At 28.6% G+C, this 18337-nt stretch overlaps 1 protein-coding gene across 1 annotated transcript in view; it reads left to right on the plus strand.

Moving 5' to 3' along the window:
- Window positions 1–1038: 1038 nt before the first annotated feature.
- LOC133329583 (bifunctional phosphoribosylaminoimidazole carboxylase/phosphoribosylaminoimidazole succinocarboxamide synthetase) overlaps window positions 1039–18337 on the plus strand; it is a 74316-nt gene continuing 57017 nt past the window's right edge. Inside the window, exon 1 of the mRNA XM_061538054.1 lies at window positions 1039–1045. The gene's annotated coding sequence lies outside the window, so the exon portion shown is untranslated. The remainder of the gene's footprint in view (window positions 1046–18337) is intronic.

The raw sequence follows: 18337 nt of genomic DNA on the forward strand, positions 1-18337 counted from the left end.
GACCTAACAACTACACTTACAACAAAGAGTCCCATTAGACACTCACACACACACACCCAGACACAAAACAAATACAACAATATTGCAAATATCTAGCTGTAAAAGCAAGTAAATGAATAAATGAATCATTATATATATTTTTTTAAATGCTTAAAACAAAAACACTATAAAAATTAGTTTCATCAAGGACTTAATTAAAAAAGAAAAAACAGAAAACAAAAACTTTATATAAGAAAAAAAAAAAACAAGAAAATAAAAAATATTTTTTTATTTGTTTCTAATTTTTGTAATTAGCTGTAATTTTTTAGAACATAATAATATTTAGTAGAAGAAAACTAAAAAACAAACAAAACAAACCAGAAGAATAAGACGAAGATGATAAAGCTGGTAAAAAAAAGTCATAAACAAAAAAGTATATATTTTTTCACTGTTAATTTTTTATACACATTTTAAACAAAAATACTATTTAATATTTAATAGAATATGTACTAAAGCTAATTTTTCCATGGAATGAAAAAAAGAAACAACACCCCTTTTTGTACAAGATTTAAAGAAAAAGAATGAAAGTTCGGCAAGAGATGGAATATATTAAAAAAAAAAAATGCAACACTGTCACGTATTTTCGTTAAGAATGAAACTGACCTAAACACATGTAAATATCCCAATATTCTCGGATTTCAAAAAAAAAAACTTGTGTGTTTAAAAAGCAAATAACAAGAAAAGCCGTTCGATGAATTTCCCTCTTTCAGGCAGAGTTTGCATTTTTATTTAATATTTCCATCACCTTGTGGCTTTAAGAAAATGTCTAGAAAATTTGTTTCAATTGTTAAGTTTCACTATGTTACTATTATTATATATATATAAAACACCTATCCCCCAAATCTCCCTACTCTCAAAAAAAAAACCCCCCACTTTTCTTAGTCTAAATTTATTAAAACAAACAAAAAAAGAAAACTATTAATGGAATACTGTTTAACAAAATTTTTTTCATAATATTGTACAATCTATATTACTATGTATTACAAAAACAAAAGCAAAAGAAAAGAAAAACAAAAAACAATTATGCAAACGTTTTATACTGTTAAATATTATTTATCTTGTTAAACAATTTTTAAATGAATGTTATATCTAAGGCTCTCCTACTGCTCCCAAATCCCAATCCAACCTCGTTTAGCCTTTGCGGCCATCATCATCAGTTTAAGTAGCCTTGTTATGTATTTCTTGTTTTTTATATATCTATTTTTTATATGCATTAAATCATTAAGTTTGAGTAGCTATAAATCAAATTGTTAATTTCTCATTTTTTATAGAAGAATTATTGTTTTTATTAATTATTTTACTAGCCTATATACAAATATGATTGCAATTTTTTTGTATTTAATTAGTTGGAAACATTGTTAAACACTGTTTTTTTATATAATGCTAATCTATACACATACACAACCACACACACAGACATACATATAAATGTTTTCTTTTTTATTAAAAACTATTATATTATTTTTATAATTTGTTACATACATACGTTTTATACATATATTTTTTTGTATTGAAAATCATTTTTTATGTAGAGAAATTTTTATACTTTTTATACATTTTTATTATTGATACCAATTGCCTAAAGCAAACAAACAAAACTGTTTTTATTAATTTTTTAAATAAATAAAAAAACAAAACAGAAAAATATATTTATTGTTATTTATTGTTTTATATGATCATAATTTAGTTTTTAATTTGATTTATATGATGTTCAAGTTTTTGTTTTTTTTTATCAAACGTTGTTGTAGTAATCGATCAAAACACTAATTGAGAATGGGTTTTCATACTTTTATAAAAAGTAAAATCAAAGTCGTTCTGAGTTAAATCGTCAAAATTATATAGCAGTGCTTAAAAAACTACAGCTGAACAATAAATGCTAATCGTTGATAGCTTCCATTTCTCCTTGTTGTAATATTTTTTAGAAGAGAAAGTAATTTCGGTTTTTGTTCTCTTAAATTTTGTTGAAGGTTTTACTATTTTGTGGGTACAGTATCACCGGCACGACCTCTGTCGCCCAATCCATTGTCATTGGATATGCCACAAAATGGTGGCGATCCATTCTATTTTCCAAGTATGGCTATGGGCATGTATCCACAATTTAATCATAGTAATCTGGCTGATTCCACTCACTTCCATGGTGCTGATAATAACGGTTTGTTTGCTCCAACCAGCAATGGCGTGGATCATGGTAAATTCAATAACTATTTGGAGCCGAGTAGTTTTCCTGGTTACAATTTTAATCTCGAACAAATTTCTCGAGTAAAAACTTTATAAAGAGAAGGTCATTTTGGTTTGCGTTCTCTTAAATTTCGTTGAAAGATTTACTAGTTTTGTGGCTAAAAGAACGGGGTTCGGTAACAAGTTGTAATAACTTGTAAAAAATTCGTTCAGTTTCTGGAACGGAACTATACGTACGTCAATCCTAGAGTTACAGTGCTTATTCAACTGCTCCAGCTCTAGTAAACAAAGCATGAAGCAACATGCGCAATGCAACATGTTGCAAGAAACGTCAACAAAAACATGTATGATGTTGCAATGTAAACAGGAAACATTTCACTAAAATCCTTGTTGAATTCCTATGCACCATAATCAAAGGCCGATGTTACACAAATACTTGCGTTGATTTTGCAAAATATGTAGCATACTTTATGGGTTGTACTTTGTAGTGACAGGCCAAGCGGCTCTAACCGAAATACGTTGAATATATTTGAAATAAACAACATAATTTCATAAAAAAAATTATGCGTTTATACCATATCTTATAGTACAGTTACATTGCACTGAATTTCGTTAACCCTGTGGGTTTATATTGTCAATTTCATTGGATATATGTCAAAAAAAATCCTAATAAAGTATGTTAACCCAGTAAAAAGTTGTAATGTACATGCGGTTTAATATCGTGATAACATGTATTATCTCGATATATTTGCTAAATACCTCACAAAATTAAATGCACTCACTATGTCGATTTCCTCGAATTGGCGATTTGATCGGTTACAACACCTATACATTTACTATTGCTTTAAAATTTCCTCTTAACTTTTATTTATTTAACATAACTTCATTTATCAACTACATATACTATATATACAAAAAAATAACCTCTTGCAAAAGCCTCAACTTATTACAGTGAAATACCCACCATTAATATTCAAAATATTATTCGTATTATTATCGTCATTATTTTCCAATTACCTAAGGCCTCTTTTTTATAATTCCCATAATTTTCGATACGCTAAGACACTTTGTATTTTTATATATACAATAACAAATAAAAAACCGAATACAAAAAAAATAATATTCAAGTGTTTGAAATTAGATTTTAGATTCAAAAAAAAAAACAAAATTAGACAAAGAATGAACCTAAGTAATGAATCAAATGTGCTATTGTTACAAAAAAAAAAACAACATATATAAAGTAATTATATTCTTAAACCAAAACAAGAACAACAACAAAAGAAAACTTTAATAAATATGCATGCAAGAAAACAAAAACCAAAACAATTTTTTATTCAAATGAAAAAAAACAAAAACTTTAATTTTTTAAGTCAAGACAACAACATTTATGTACCTTTAACAAAAACAAAAACAAAACATAAACAAGATGTTTATATAAATATATATTTATAAATCTATAAAAAAAGACAAGTCAACAAATCATGTAGAAATTATATTAAAAACAAAAAAAAAAACAAAGAAGAATATAAAAAAATAAAACAAAAATTTTGTACTTTTATACTTCATTAATTTGTAGTTTTGAAACAACAACAACAAGTCATACAATAATATGTTATCATGTTACAAAACAACAACAACAAGTGAAAGCGAAATTCTATTAGAAAAACAAACAACAAAGCAAACATAACGGTTGGAAAATTAAAAAAAAAACAATGCAACAACATTCTACACAACAACAACAAATGTTTAGTAAATACTGGCGATAATTAGTTTACAAAAATAGTCCACACAAAATTTCAAAACAAAAACAAAAAATATGAGAAAAAGAATATTTTTTAAATACAAACTTCCAACAACAACAAAGAAACAACCTGATAAGCAATTTGAAAAATATATTTTAATTGAACAAAATATATTAGAATTTATATTTTTATAAAAATACCAAAGTGAAAAAATCAACAAACACAACACTAACATTTATTGAGATTTACATTTTATAATTATAATTGTTTTTTTTTATTATCTTATATGAATAAAGTGTAATTTGAATAACAAAAATCAAGCGCCCTTTTTAGCATTTGGTCTTGGCATTTGCATTTTGTATATTTTAAACATAATATGGCAGTTCCAAAATCTGCAGGAATATTCAAAATTTTACTACGTTATGATTTTACTACGTTATCATAACGGAAAAATAGTTATCGTAGTAAAAATAGTAGATTCTTCTAGTACGGAAACAGTCCGAATATGTTGTTTAAAACCAATTTCAAAACAATTGGTCTGTTCCCGTATCCTTCAAAATTTATGAGGGGAAATCGTAAAAATGTCATTTAATACATTTTGCAGAAGTTCTGGAACAGAGCCATTTTTAATGTCGCTGAATAGCATTGAATGAACGCATTGTGTTTGTTCACTTCAAATAGTGTTATTATAATACTGAACTGCGAAAAGTTAAGAAAATTAAATTTTAGATTTTACTTTGTTAGATGACAAATCGGATTTTATCGACCACCAAACAAGGTAAATTAAAATTTCAAGAATTCAAACAAACAGATGACAATGAGCAAACTTGATGCCTAAAGTCTCCAGTACAAACGTACAGACCAAGTGCTATTTTTATAATTTCTTATATTAAAATAATTAAACAAACATTAAGCGCCCTTTTTATATTTACAAAATTTTTTTAACATGTAAATATAATATTTTTCAAAATAAAACATTAAACCAAAACAAAACGTAGTCTGATTATTTAATATTCGTCTTTTGTATATTCAAAAAAAAAATTTTGTTATTAATTTTGTAGAAATTACTCAACAAAGAGCGATGAAAAACATAACAAATATTAGTAAAAAAAATGACATATTTGCATATCAATCGATACAATAATATTTATACTTAACATTTACTATATTCTTATTCGAAGCAAAACCTAATAAGGAAAAAACTAAACAAACCAAAAAAATATATACACAAAATTACAAATTGATTACTAAATGAAAAAAAAAACAGGAAATTTCGAATAACAAAACGGCATGAAACAACAATTATTTTATATTTTTAAAGATTCGAATGTTTTTTATTACAATTAATCGGTAAAATAAAGCAAGAAGAAAAATTGACTAATTCCCTTTTTAAATTTTGTATGTATGTGTCTATGTAAACCCAAAGAAAACCAACAAATTAATAATTTCGTTGTTGTATAAATAAAAGGTGAAAATAAAAGTAAATATTCAATAAAAATTAAAAAAAAAAAGTTTTGTTTTTAATACCTAATACACATGACACTGTTAACTGAGTAGACTCAGTAAAATAGATTGGCAACACTAAACCATAAATGTTACACCATAAACATTACCGTGTGGCAAATGCCATCTATTTTGATATATGATCTGCTTTCATTTTTTGTTTTTTTTAGTAAAATAGAGAAACTTGGCACTTAAAGCCAAAGCATTATGTTTTATGGGTTGATTTTCAATATTTGTCCTTATATTGATTTTATTACGATAACATCGCCTTTTAGTATTTTCCTTCATTACTTTATTTGATATAAATGTACGTCAGCTGATGATAGTATGTCATACATTGAACACAATAGTTCCGTTCCAGAACCTAAAACAATCTAAAATTTTGCAAGTTTTTCAACTTTTTACTCGAAAACCGTTCTTAAACCCACAAAACTGGTAAAACATTGAACCAAATTTAAGAGAACACAAAACAAAATGGCGTTCTCTTTGTAAACTGTTTACTCGAAAAATTTGTTCGAGTAAAAATGGTAATCAGGAATGTTAACTTCAGATTGACTGTTATGTTGGTTTTGAAGTATTGCCATATAATTTTGGCATATTTAATAGATTTGCGTTCCCGAGCTTTTCAAATTATTTTGCACTCTGAGAGTGATTTTGAAATATTTCCTCTTTGCTAGCTTTACTATTAAAAAAGTACTGGAATAGACCAAAAATATATAAAATATATATTTTCGTATTCGCTGGTCTAACATAAAACAAAGTACAAATGTATTTATTGTTTCTTTAAAAATTGAGCAGAAAATAACACATTTAAGGGCAAAACAGAATGCGTTCATTGGGCGTTATTTCATGTCATGCGTTAGCGCTTCAAAAGTATAAGTGAGTCAAAGTTAAAATATTTTAATTTTTGACATTTGGATGTTGACATTTCGGTGTACAAAAAAACGGCCGCAACTGCACTCTGCAAAAAATTAAAAAAGAAAAATAACTCGCGATGTTCGTAGAACAATTAATAAATTGCGTGGGCAATATCCTTGTCTTTACTATTAAAATATTCTTGCCTTTACGAAAAGAGAATGAAATTCTACCGCAAAAAATAATAAAGAAAAAAGCGTGGGATGATGTTGCGAAGACTGTAGGTAAACCAAACATTTGACAATCATATGCTTGGTGAATAATGCGCTTTATGTGGTTTATCAAAATCTAACACGCGTTACACTACAACGCGTAACCTAACACAACGCGCAACGCGACCTTTCTGCTTAGCTCTTTAGGCTGGAAATTTGTAGAATATTACAGTGTTTTATTTCTACTATTTGTTGTGTTCCAGGGCCTGATAATAACTATTAAAAATGGGAGTATTTTTAAAAAACGAAAGCCTGTAAAATTAACAGAACTGTGTGGCAATATTTCTTAAAATCAACAAATCTGTCCAATTTGTCCAGCAATTTCTTATAGAAAGATTCGTGTTGATTCTCTTTTGACTTCTATTCGTAAATTTGCCTACACGTTTTTAATATTGTTTTTTTGTAGATTCAATTTTCTGGTACAGGTTTTGAAATTCACAAAATACAGATCATCTATATGGCCTCTGATATCATTCAGAATAGATATCAGATGTTGTTTGTTCATATTTATTTCAAGAATCTGGCTATTTTAATTTATAATATAATTTCATTTGTATTTGTGTTAAATTTTATATAAAATGAAAAGTATTCACTCACACACACATGTACATACATTTGTATATATACATCTATTTACAAGAAGCAATGAAATTAAATTGGTTTTCGAAATTTCCATTTAATTTTATCTAATCTAAATGTGATTTCAAATCATTTAATCGGTGTTACTTCGAAAAATAAAAACAACAAACTTTCAATAAAATGAAGAAGAAAAATGTTTTATTTTTATATAACACATTAATATTGAAAACACAAAAACAGAAATGTCACAATAATATTAAATAAAGTATATATAGTACTTATTTAGACATTGAGATCATTGTATATTTATACCTTATACTGCTTATAAAAAATAATCATAAAACTATTTAAAAACCAAATCGTATTTATTTTAATAACTTTTAATAACGAATTTTTCATACTTATGATAAATGTTTTTCTACTTATTGAACAAAACAAAGAAAATAAAATCTAAACAAAATTAATCAAATTATTTTTATAACAAACAAACAAAGAAGAATTGGCTTAAAGATTTTTTAAAGTTCATATATGACATTATGAATATAAAAACCTAAAAAAAAACAAAATACACACACACAATAAACAAACATGACACTTTTTTACCAAATGAAACTTTTTTATATAAAAAAATCTCAGTGTAATTTAGATTTAAAATTGTAAAACAAAGCAAAAAAAAAGATGTAATTTAGAAATATCTACAAGAAATATATAGGTATTAAAGGCATAACGCTGAATGATAGAAAGCTTACCTATGGCATACATAGAACCTTCTCGCATCCGACGTACACAGATATAAAATAAACTTGGCTATGGTCGTATTTAAAAGAATATTACCGTCAATCAAAAAAAAAATGCTAATAAATATTTAAAATTTTTTGTTTTAATATAATAGCGCGTTTACATTGTACCGGATTTATTAAATTCAGTACATTTAATTTGTCAATTCCATTACATGTATGCCAAATAGATCCTCATGGGACGATTAACCTGGCAAAAAGTTCTCTTCGAGAGTAATATGTATGAAATCGTGATACCTTTAAATACAAAACATGCAGCACGTTTCCTACAAGTATGAAAATGGCAATGCTTTACGCAAGGCCTATAAATAAGATCATACAGGCAGACCAGCTGGATATCAGCTGCCTCTCAAGTTTGCTGTCAAACATTGACATTAGACTTGAGGAAAAGCAGTAGATAGATCTTGACTTTATGTAAGTCGCTTGTTTACTTTAAAATACAAAAATGTTGTGTTACAAAATGTTCAATAAATTATACCATTAAAAAATATAATACATTTACATTGTTATGGATTTAGATGCCAAGGATTTAAAATCTTCAGTTTCATTGGTAGATTAACCCGGTAAGTAATTGTAATGTAAATGTCGTGTTAAATTACATTTCGTTTACTATATTTTAAAAAGAACACATGTTTGTGTGAATTTTACCCATGATGGATAAGAATTCGTATTAGAAAGAAATATGCCAAAATATTGACCAGCAGTGAGGAATTAAAAATAATTTCCATATGTTGGTAAAAATGGCCACAGACACGTAAACAAATATCAACTGACCAGCAGGATTTAGTTCCTCGATTAACAAATCAAGTCGATTTATATAAAATGTACTCACTAAGAATTTGCAGAGAGTAAATACGAATTTTTCGTTTTCAAGAGAGAAAATTGCAAAAAGTAAACCAACAATATCCAGTAAAAAGATTGTATCTTCACAGCTGATTGAAGTAACAAAAAATTTGGCGCAAACAAAAAAGGTAGAATTTTTATTAAAAAAAAGGATGACAAGTGGAAAGTTGGTGTTGTTTTTAAATACTTGCGTTTTCTTCATCCATTTTAAATCAAAATTAAATTAGAAAAACAATAAATTTGCTTGAGGACAATTTTGTTTACAAAACATAAAACAGCTGATGGTAAAAGAAAATTCGAACTGAGTAAATTTTCCTTGTAATAATTTGCAAATACTCAGTAACACAACTGTCAAATCTATTCTGTTGAACGGAAGGAGGATTGTGTTTTATGATAAAACATTGTAGTTCTCTTGTTTCCTTTCTGAATATTGCAATTTGGAATTTCCATAAAATAAGTTCGTTGTAAATGTATTCGAAAACAGATATGCCCTTAAATAATTACTTAAATATAAAAAATAAAAAATATATATGTTGTTTTCAATATGATAAGCTCAACATTTATGCTATTGATGGAAATATTCTTAAATGCGATCATATCAAATGAAACACTTCCATTTAAACTATAATTAAATATAGAATGAATCAATATAAGTAATTTACACAAACTCTCAGATTAGACCCACCAGAGAAATTTTTAAAATAAATACCAACACACTAAACAAACAACAGATAAAGAAAAATATATTAATCAACTTACTATATATAACAAAGAAATTAAAAAAAAAACAGAAACTAGAGTAAATAAATAAAACCCATCAACTATCAAACCTAAATAAAATTATAACGAAATAAAAATAATAATTATAAGAATATCATAACGTGCAACAATGTTATGTTAATTTATAAACAAAAACACATTTTATATGTATTAATTATAAAATACAAATACAATTTAATTATACAATATAATTAATTAAAATAAACAAAAAACACAACCGCAACAGGCGCTACAATATGTACATGATTAACTTATAAATATTTTGTAAAAACAAAAACAACTAAACCAAAATAATAATGAGTACATCATACTCTTATATAAATATATGAAGGACATAACAGAGAGAAATTAACAAAATATCAAAGTTAAATTGGCAAAGCAAAAGTATTTGAAACCCCCCGAAAAGCTCATTAGTAAACGTAAAACATAACCTAACCCCGTGTAAAACAAAATACGAGTATGAATGAAACAAAAATGAAAACACTAAATTAACAACATAATTATATTAAACAGTCAAATAGTTGTAATAGCGTTACTAACAGGACAAATTAAACCAAGCAAATGAAAAATCTCAGAATCTAATCCAACAACAAAAACCAAATCTATATATTTTATCATCATAATTTTTAATTTCCAGACAAATGGAATTAAAACTGTTAAAAAAAACTGAAAAAAAAAACAAAACAATTATTTCAAATAAATATCTGTAATGAAAACTTAAGCAAAATAAACATCTGAGTAACCATAATCTCCTTTAAGAAACAAATCCGCAAAAATTATGAGTGTTTATATGTTATATACATATATATATTTTTTTCTTTTATACGATTTTCCTAAATTTCATATGTATGTAAATGTATCTGAATAAATAAAGATAAATATATACTATATATATGATATGAGATGTTACTTTTATTTGATGAAGAAATACGATAGGGGGGTAGTTTTTATTTTTTAGAATAGAGCATGGTATAACTATACAAAGTAGTCTCATTTGAGAAATCGATAATGGCAACCCTTCTAAATGTAGAATTCATATGTCAATTTCAAACCAGTAAGGAAAGTACTAAAGTCGGACGGGGCCGACTATATGATACCCTTCACCACTATGGGTATATTAAACAGGACTATTAACATGAAATTGGATGAAATAAAATATGTGATATTTATCTAAATGTGAATCTACCTAGATCTATCCATAAACATGTCATTCGTTTGGGCTATATCTGTACTTCTAGAAAACGCAACTACGTAATTCTATGCCCAATTTTGTAAGTTGTGCAAAATTTGATGTCAATCTGACTAACATGAGCAGTTTGATGCCCAATTTACTTGAAATCGGGCGAAAATATATATGGAAGCTTTATCCAAATATTAAGCGATTTCAAACAAACTTCTCACAGGTTAGGTTATACTAATTTCAGAACGTTTTGTTCCTATTGGTTCCTTGGTACGTCAATTACTTAAAATCAATCTATAATAAAAGGGAGCTATATCTAAGTCTATGCCGATTTTCACGAAACAAGGCAGACATCACTCTAGGCTCAATTCAGTACGTTATTCCAAATTTCGTGCAAATCGAAGGATATATAGGGACGTTGGTGCACCATTTACATGAAATCGGACGAAACTATATATGGGAGCTTTATCTAAATCAGGACCGATTTTCTCAAAACTTGGTAGACATCACTCTAGGCTCAATTCAGTACGTTATGCCAAATTTCCTGCAAATGGAAGGATATATAGGGACTTTGGTGCACCATTTACATAAAATCTGACGAAACTATATATGGAGCTATATCTAAATAAGGACCGATTTTCTCGAAACTTGGCAGACATCACTCTAGGCTCACTTCAGTACGTTATGTCAAATTTCCTGCAAATCGATGGATATATAGGGACTTTGGTGCATCATTTACATGAAATCAGACGAAACTATATATATGAGTTATATCTAAATCAGAACCGATTTTCACGAAACAAGACAGACATCACTCTGGGCTCAATTCAGTACGTTGTGCCAAATTTAGTGCAAATCGAAAGATATATAGGGACTTTGCTGCACCATTTACATAAAATCGGACGAAACTATATATGGGAGCTATATCTAAATCTGGACCGATTTTCTCGAAACTTGGCAGACATCATTCTAGGCTCAAGTCAGTACGTTATGCCGAATTTCGTGCAAATCGAAAGATATATAAGGAATTTGGGGCACCATTTACATGAAATCGGACGAAACTATATATGGGAGCTATATCTAAATCTTGACCGATTTTCACGAACTTGGCAGACATCATTCTAGACCTAAATGATTAGGCTGTACCAAATTTCGTGCAAATCGAAAGATATATAGGGACCGTTTACATTAAATCGGTTAAATATATATATGGGAGCTATATCTAAATCTGAACCGATTTTTCCCAATTTCAATAGGGTTCGTCCTTGGGCCAAACAAATGAGCTGTGCCAATTTTCATCCAATTCGGATCATAAATGCGACCTGTACTTTGCTCACAAAAATACATGGACAGACAGACAGACGGACGGACATGCATAAATCGACTTAGAAATTGATTCTATGCATATTCTCAAAAGGAACCATGTGTCTATCTCGTTTCCTTTTGCCTGTTACAAACATATGCACAAAGACATAATACCCTGTACCACAGTGTGGTGAAGGGCAAGGCCTATATAAGGTCGGCCAGTAAGCGAATTCATAGAAAAAACTTAAGTTTAACGTCAATTTTTTTTTTTTTGCCGAGGCGAAATAAATATTTTTTCGCCTAGACATTTTTGTTATTTGTGTTTGTGTTCATTGTCAAGTTCGTTGTCAAGAAATTAAAAAAATATATATTTTGTTCGACGACATTAGTTATTATATTCCATTATACATACGTCTATTGCATATTGGTGTTGTAACAAACCAAATTATTGTGTGATGGGCTGTTTTCGCGTGTACAATTTCAACTCTTCGTCAAAATCATCATCATATGCTAAGAATTTCGCATTACGCAGGAGTTTATATTAGTTTGGAAGTTCAGATTTGAAATGTTGTGTGATTTACATACTTCCCGAAATGGTGGTATGTAAAGATATGTTTTAAGCGTATTCTTTTGGTTGCTAAAGTTTTTTTTTTTTTTTTTTGCAGACAAGACTGCATTTGACTAGTTTTATGTGACGGCCTTAATTGTACTTAATCCCCTAAGTATATATTTCCGAACAATATTATTATAATATACCTTGCAGTGTCTTGCAGGTCAAGAATGCCGATTATTCCACCAAGCATAATCGCAAATATGTTCCTCACACCTCTTCGGGAGTTTTTTACAACGTATCGGCAATTAAAGTGGAAATGAATTAACGTTTTCATCGAACATTTTGAATGCATATGATTACCCCCATTTTACCAATATTAATAAATATACATATATAACATATTCTTTACATTTTTGCAGAAATATTTAAATCTTTTTATTTAAAAACGTATTCGATTCTATTAATATTCCCGAAGAAAATCTGTCTATCAGTCATGTTTACTAAACTGATATAATTGTATCTAACGAAACGAATGAAGACAGACATCAATAGATTTTACCGCTCCGATATATAATTGTGCCCGGCTACATGTGATTTATTGACAAAAAACTCTATAGTATGTAATATATAGCTTCATCTACGTAACTAGTTTAATTAATATTCTAACCCATTTATCAGCTCGTGGTACATATATATATATATATATATATATGATAATAAACACTTTGTATTTCTTCATTTTTTATATTTTATGTATCTAAATAGATACAATCTTCGAAATCTTGTTAAACTTATATGAACCGGATTGAATTTTCATTTTTGTCCAAAACTATGTCTAAACCCCATCCATTCTGGGAATGAAAAAATTCCTGGACACATAGTCTGATTATACCAAGTGGTAATTTTTATTGGAGGGGTGATTTTAATTTTGGAACGAATATTCGAAATTCCAAACCTGTTCTTATAACATAATGTTTACCTCATGTTCAATGTTTCACCAACGTCATTCTGCGGTAATCCCATTTCGGGTAATGCAATAGGCAGAAGCCTAAATCTCTTACCAGATTGCACAATGTGAGCAACATTAAAATGATCCGAGCATACAAATGATGTGGGTTTAAATTCCAACCGACAAACCTCACTCCAATGTGCCCTTGTAACACCATCTTTTGGAACAGAGAAGAACTTATCCTTTCCTGGAACTTCCTTCTTTTTACAAATTTTACAAACCCTCATTTTATAAAATAAAATGAAACACAATATTCTTTTTAACAATTTTTTTAGAATGGTTTTTTGAAAATTAATTATTTGAATTTTGACAATACAGTTTATACTTATGTTTGACATAGGGCGAATTCAAAACATATTGACTGACATTGACAGCAAACTTTATAGCCATCTGGGCTTACTGGCCGACCTTATATAGGCCTTGGTGAAGGGTATAATAAAATTAAAAATAAATTCCTTAAAATGTTACGCATGGCAATTGACAAATTTTCAAAAAATTTAGGAAAATATTTTTTCTAAAGCTCCACATTGTTCTCAAGATTTAACTAAGAATGTTGCAATTTGTATTTATACGTTTTATAGGCAGGGAACTAAAAAATATTAATAATAAATATAAATGATTCAAATTTTTTCCACTGCATACCAGATTTGCGTACATTTCGAAGGAAGATATTTTCGTTTAAATTTTGAAAGCTGATTGTTGTCAGAAGCAAAAATCACGAATTGCACAAAAACGTCAATAGGTTTTCACCTATCAATTCGTTAAGAGATATATGAAATTATATAGAAAATATTCTTTGCAATCCGGACAATATATTATTAGTTGAATTTTGAAAAAATAACGGTAGTTTTTCTTTTTGTTGTCCCATTTTCGCGTTGAGAGTAAAGGGCTAAGCAGAATGCTCGCGTTGAGCCATCTGTCGCGTTATGTGTTATCGAAAATACAACAACCCCAAGGAAACGATAACACTAACGCTTGAAGTTATTGTGCGCTGCGCTTCGAAGTTAAATATATTGTTACGAATATAACTTTAGATTTAAGTTAATTTAAGAATTTGAATTGTAACGTAAATTTCTATCTGAATAACTTCACAACAACAACTCCTGTATAGATTTTTCTACATCCTTCCATTTCCTCTTTCATTGTCTATTTTTTTGTTGACGTACAATTCTTGTTAAACGTTATCATTGATGATCGCTTAATTCCTCTTTCTTTGTTACCCCCTCGCCTGTATATGTGTTGTTGTTATTGTTTACTCACTGTAAGGTTGTATGTGTTTGTTGCATTTGTAGATTGTTCGTAATCTAGGTGTTACCAGATCGTCTAGAAACTTCTGTAGCGACAGGCGAGGTTCATATAAATAGGGGAAATGGAAAGGCAGTCAGTCAGTTGCGAATCAAATCGCGAATTGAAACAGTCAAGTAACGTAAAGCTGTAAAGTAACGTGCAAAGTAAAGTTGTGTCAATAAAGTCATTGTAATAATCGTAATCAGAAAGAACCCGCGTTTTATTTATGGTGTTTCTACACGATATGTATTTTACATATGTGCTGTCACTTTTTTACATATGGAAATCGAACTCGTCATGTGAAACATACGGAAATTTCAATGTGTCAAAACGATATGCAATTACATATGTATTTTTTTCCGAATAGGACGCGCTCTATTTTCGTATGTGAAACATAAGGAAATCAGCTGTTTGAATGAAACACATTGTTGGAAGAAAATATTTCAATTGCAATTCAAAAAAAAAAAAAGGATGAAAAGGCAACAATTACAAATTATTATTTCGTTTGTAGGTGTTTAATAAAAAAATGATGTTGATTTAAGAAAAAATAAAAGTGTTTTTTTGTTTATAGGTTATGTCATATGTAAAATACATATGCCGATTTGAACACAAAAACAAATGTTTTGTGTACACTGCTAATTTTGACACACATAAGGAATTACATATGGATGAAAAAGTGACAGCACATATGTAAAATACATATCGTGTAAAAACACCATTAGTACGAACTGTATTGGGAAATAAAACAACGTCTACACGGGATTAAGTAAAATCCAAGAACGTAACAATATTTTAACTTTTTGCGTGCGTTAACGCGATAACTAAAAACGCACAACGCGAACATTCTGCTTAGCCTTTATCTTGGGCATATATTTATTAGTTTTGTCGTAAGTTTGAACGCTGTTAGCTAAAACAATGTCAATAATAAATATTAAATTCAAATAAAGTAATATCTTACTAAGAATTGTTTATATAAACATATATATATATATAATAACAACAGAATCCCGTGGTAAGTGCACTAGAAAGAAATATCTCCGAAATTTACAAACATATTCATAAACAAATTAGCAGGTATTGTAAAAGGCGTAAAACTATTTAATAAAAAATTGCAAATGAAATTTCTATAATTTATTAAATTTCGAAAACAAAATTTTTTTAACTAAACAAATGATTATATTTCGCACGCTGTAACAGTGCGTGACATGGAATTCGTGATATATAAAATATAAAATTGGAAACATATAACTGCATGAGACTACCTTGTATAGTTATGCCATGAGAAGAGAGGAAGACAAAAAATATTTTAGACAACTCTATGTAATGAATACATAAGATATATAAACGCACTTTTAGACTACGAAATCAATCTACCTCATATGTTAAATTTATCATGATATGCCATAGAAAATAAATCATCTCATTTCGCGATTTATTTTAAATTGCGATTGATTTACTAATGAAATGCTACACTGATTTGGGCGAAGAAATACAGCTCATTCGAGATGTATTTCTACAAAATGACTGCATTTTGGAATCTGACTACAGATTTTGTCGTGATAAAGTGATTTATCTCGAGTTAATTACTAAATCGAGCTCAAATTACCCCGATTTAACACACAAATGGTCTGTTCCCGTACTGCAAGAATCTAATACTTTTTACTACGATAACGAATTTTCCTCAATGATATCGAATAAAATAGTAAAATCTAGTAAATTTTTGCAGTACGGGAACAGACCAAAAATTAAATCAACTCAATAGCTCGAAATCTTAAAGGTACGTTTAGATTTACGAAATCCACTCGATCTCAAATGTCAATTCCATAGCGTATACGTCAAATATAATCCACTGGATTTGTGAACTGGATTAACGTGACGTATACGCAGTGGAATTGACATTTGAGATCGAGTGGATTTCGTAATTGTTTTGTTTTTATTTTTATTGATTTTTTTTGATGATTTTAAATATTTAATTCATGAACGTTGTCAACGTAGAAATTAGAAAAATGTCATTTCATTTTGTGTGTTGTTATTTAATTTAAACTTGTCAAATCGTAACCGAAAACTGTCAATAATACTACTAAAACAAAATTATATATTAAATAAAAACCTTTAGCAAGTATTACTAATTGTCTTGGTTCGAAAAAATCAAATTATATTAATCGCAATTTTTAATTCTCTCATATATTGTATAACATTTCAATGGGCAACACTGAACTTGAAAAATGATCGGGTATTGTTTGCCAAAAATCTTGCTAAACAGCCACAGTCAATGTGTTTAGTCTTCATTGTAAGCTTGTTAGTCGCGTTGCAATTATGTTGTAGTTCTTCATTGCTATTTTATAGCAGCTGACAATATCAAGAAGCTTTAATTTTGCTTGCTATTTTTTTTTTTTTTTTGTAATGTGTTTCTATTTGTTGCTGTTGTGTTTGGTTGTGCTGCATATTTTGAGAATGAATTTAGCTAGCAATGCGGTAATTTTCGTTGGTTTTGATATTTTGGCGATAAACGGCATTTACATAAAAACTTTTTGCAGGGTTAACCTACTTTATGAGGATTTATTTGACAAATAGGCAATGGAATTGACAATTGAAACCCACTGGGTTAACGAAATCTGGTTAAATGTAAACGTACTATTAGCATTTTAAACCCTGGATTAGACGTTTTGTTTTAAAGTGTATTTATGGATTGCGTTCACTGACTCAATTTTTAATAGTCGAAAATGTAGACTTACTTTTGGTTGGACGATAAATCAAACAACATTAGACGGTTTCACATTGGCTCAATATTTTTTTGGAATAAATAAAACATCTGTTGAATAGTAGTTGCACGTATTGTTGTACAACATATTAAATCAGCAGTAGTATATTTACAATTTACATTTAGAAAATCCTGTGGGTCTAGTCAGTTGTCAAATTATGAGCGAAGGAGTCGAGAGCAATTAAAAGGGATAAAGACTTAAACGGCATATACATTAGAACTTAACCAACTTAACCAACTTTATGAGCATTCCTTTGACATATATGCAAAGGAATTGACAATTGAAACCCAATGGGTTTCACTAGTTGTACTTGGCAATTTTGTTTTGTTTCAATATTCTTTGTACACTTGCTTGCAAACGTGTTTACGTATACATACACATTTCACTAACTTCATCAGTTCTGTGGCAACTTTTCAATCAATTTTAAATTTAAATATATTTTCATGGTACAATTATAAAAGGTAACAGCAAATCCCAGCTGATTTGATTCCAACGTAATACTAGTGTCAATATGATTTTGACAAATTATGTTTTTAGAAATAACCCAACAGGAAAATTGGGAACGCATGTACACCTAATTCTGTTTTTACACAATAGAATGGTTCCCGAGAAATTCGTGTAAAAAAAAATCGTATAAAAAAAGATACTGGCCA

Source organism: Musca vetustissima, unplaced genomic scaffold, assembly GCF_032173495.1.
Source record: "Musca vetustissima isolate MV318-11 ecotype Yass unplaced genomic scaffold, APGP_CSIRO_Mvet_v1 utg3953, whole genome shotgun sequence".
Lineage (NCBI taxonomy): Eukaryota > Metazoa > Arthropoda > Insecta > Diptera > Muscidae > Musca > Musca vetustissima.